Raw genomic sequence first — 3629 nt, 5'->3', positions numbered from 1 at the left:
ATATAAAATGATGAATGTTTTAAGCAAACATTCAAGTAGTTTATTCACTCTTATTCCTAAAACAGATGAAGGGAACTCAAAGTTAGTCAACACTTACAAAAATTATGTCTCCTTGTGTTAAAAATCAATTCTGTAGAAAACTGTATCATAGAGGACAGCCATGTTTCAGTTAGTGTATAAGCAAGATCTCTGAGAAGGTGCAGTTAATGAATCAAAATTAAGGTTAAAACCTTAATTGAGTGACACCAAACAGAGGAAAAGACATTTCAAACTGAGTGAATGTGATCTTAGATTATCTGTTCTCATAGCTGTCCAGAGAAAGGACAGGGTTAGAAATAAGAAAAGAGAAGCAGCTGGTGGTCCTGGTGCTGCTGGGTTGTGTGTTGTGTAGGAGGGTTGGAAACCCCCCCCCCCCCCACTGCCACCAGAGGAACACCCTTGGTCATAGTTAAGTATTAATGATGTCTTTGAACTTTGAGTGGATCTACAATGGCTTCAGCAGTGTGCTCCAGTTCCTAGGACTCTACAAGGAATCTGGAAAACTTGTATTGTTGGATTTGGACAATACAGGCAAAACCACTCTTCTCCACATGCTCAGTGATGACTGATTCGGCCCACAGGTTTCAACATTAGATCCAACATCAGAATAGCTGACAATGGCTGGAATGACTTTTACAACTTTTGATCCTGGTGGGCACAAGCAAGAACACCAGAATTGGAAAAATTATGTGCCAGCGGTTAATGGGATTGCCTTTCTGTTGGATTTTGCATATTGTCCTTGACTCATGGAAACCAAAACTGAGCTAAAGGCTTTAATAACTGATGAAACAATATCCAACATGCCTATCCTTATCTTGGGTAACACAAATGGCAGAGCAGATGAAATCAATGAGGAAAAACTCCATGAGATAGTTAGGCTTTATGGAAAGTCCATAGGAAATGGGAATGTGACCCTGAAGGAGCTGAATGTCCACTTCATGAAAGTATTCATGCACAATGTGCTCCAGAGGCAAGGCTATGGTGAGGACTTCAGCTGGTTTTCCCAGTATATTGCTTGGTGTTTGGACAGTGAAAATAAGAGTTTTACTTCTCTTGACTGATCCAAGAATAAAAGGAAGGAAAGAAGGAAGGGAGGGAGGGAGGAAGAAGGAGGGAACAAGGAAGGAAGGAAAAAGAAAAGTAAAAAAAGGAAGACCATGAAAAGTAAGTTAAAACTATGAGATAATGGGGTAATATTCAACTAAATTCTTCTTCTTACAAAAAGTAATCAATCTTCCCAACCCCACCTGTTTTCCTTCCACTAGCTATTGTATTCTGGATATTTATTATGATGTATCTAGGAATTAATTTACTAGTATTTCTTATGCTTTGGATTTTCTGGCTTCTTGGAATTACAAGTTTGTGTCTTTCATCAATTCTGGAAAATCCTCAGGTATTGCTCTCTAAATTTTACCTTCGACCTGCCTCTTAGAGTTCCAATTAAATATCTGTTAAACCCTTGTTCTATCCTCTATACCTCTTAGTCAGTTTTCTGTATTTTATATTTTTATGTTCTAACACACTGTGATCTGACAACATTTAATGTTTATATTTTCTGTTAGTTGAATTTGATTTGCTGTTAAAATCATATTTTTTAGTTTGCTTATTTTATATTTCATTTGTAGGTCCTATTTTAATCTAGGTTCTTCTTTCTGTTTTTTGTTTTGTTTTGTTTTTGTTTTTGTTTTTGTTTTTGTTTTTGTTTTTTTGTCTTTGTTCTTTAGTGAATCATCTTTCCTGGCTATAATTTCAAGCTGGCACTAAAAAAAAAAATTAATCCCGATAAGCCTCATATTTTATTCTTTTTCCCATTCATAGTGCTTCATTTCCTTAAGAGTTAGATCAATATTAATCCTGGTTATACAATTACTAAAAATAAATTCTTTTGAATTAATCGTAGAGTTAAGGTAAATGTCACTTCTTCCAGTGAGTCTCTGATAGGTTCTATCAGGCACTTATGGTTGCTGTAAGTTACATAAAAAGTGAATTCATAATGGATCATAGACCCAAATATAAGATGTAAAACTATAGGGGCACCTGGGCAGCTCAGTCAGTTAAGCATCCAACTTCAGCTCAGATCATGATCTCATGGTTCATTGAATTCAAGCCCTGTGTCAGGCTCTGTGTTGACGGCTTGGAGCCTGAAGCCTGCTTCAGATTCTGTGTCTCCCTGTCTCTCTGCCCTTCTCCTGCTCACACTCTGTCTCTCTCTCTCTCAAAAATGAATAAAGTTCAAAAAAAAAGTTTAAAAATATATAAAATGTAGAAATATAAAACTTATAGAAATAAAAAAAGACATTGCTTTGACCTTGGGTTTGATGATGAACTTTTAAATATATCACAAAAGTACAGTATATTAGAAACTGATAAATTGTACTTTATTAACATTCTCATAAGACAATGTACAAGCCACGAATGGAAAGAAAATACTTACAAATTGCTATTGATTAAGGACATTTTTCCTGGATGTATAAAGAACACTTAAAAGCCAATAACAAGAAAATTAGCCACCCAGTACAAAAACAGATAAATGATATCAATAAACACTTCATCAAAGATGATAGATACATGGAAAATATGTATATGTAAATATTGTCAACATCTTTTGTGACTAGGCAGATACAAATTTAAACAATAATGAAATATCTTTATGCTCTATAGAATGGTTCCAAAATCCAAAAAGATTGACAATATAAAATATTGGCAAGTTTTATTCATGACTGGTTGGAATTAAAAATTGTATAGTCACTTTGGAAGGCTCATTTGGCAGCTAATTATAAAGTTAAACATAGCTTTACCACACAGTATAGCAGTCATGCTCCTAGATAGTTAAGTGAAAACTTACTTTTGTACAAAAACCTGTATGTTCATGCTTATAGAAACTTTGTTCATTTATAATCACTAAGAAATGGAAGCCTCCAAGATGTCTTTCCACAGATAAATGAATATATAATTTGTATTGTATCTATATAATGGACTATTTAGGGGTAAAAAAGGAACAATTTATTGATTTATGCAATACCAACTATCTCGGTAGAGACAAGTAGTTCAAAGGGCTTCGAATTTGCCTTTTTGTCATTTTCTTTCAACAAATATTATAAAAGCAATGTGAAGGTTCTTCCAGATTCTAAGAATATTCATCATAATAACGAACTCAAAAACCAAGGTAGTGATCTCATGGTGTGTCTGTATATTCATTGGATCCACTGTAAGATGGGCTTGAAACAGACTGAATTAATTATGGCTTGCCATTTACCCTTGCTGTGCTAGAGCAGGGCATGATGGTGGTTCGGGTCACTTCATAACACTCTTAGCTGAGATTATGTTCCTATAGCTCTTGAAAGGTATAGAAATTCTCCTTTGTGTCAGAAAATCTCCAGCTTCCTCCTATGTTTATCCTTTACTACCACACTGCAACCATACTCACAATACTTCTAATACCAGATGGGTGTTGTTGTTTTTCCACACCCAGGCAGCTCTCTGTAACAACGTGTAATTTAACTCAATTCTAACACTATCTACCTGGAGATGGCATCAAATCCCACAGGTTAAGGACTCAGTCCCACAAGACTGCCCAGCCTCCCCACTTC

The 3629-nt window shown here is 35.3% G+C and overlaps 1 pseudogene; it reads left to right on the top strand.

The window, feature by feature from the left end:
• The first annotated feature begins 442 nt into the window (after positions 1-442).
• Positions 443-1100, top strand: LOC125164938 (GTP-binding protein SAR1a-like; annotated as a pseudogene).
• Positions 1101-3629: the final 2529 nt, after the last annotated feature.

Source organism: Prionailurus viverrinus, chromosome A1, assembly GCF_022837055.1.
Source record: "Prionailurus viverrinus isolate Anna chromosome A1, UM_Priviv_1.0, whole genome shotgun sequence".
In the NCBI taxonomy this organism is placed as follows: Eukaryota; Metazoa; Chordata; class Mammalia; order Carnivora; family Felidae; genus Prionailurus; species Prionailurus viverrinus.
The sequence above is the reverse complement of the archived record's forward strand: the minus strand, read 5'-3'. Positions and strand labels throughout refer to the sequence as shown.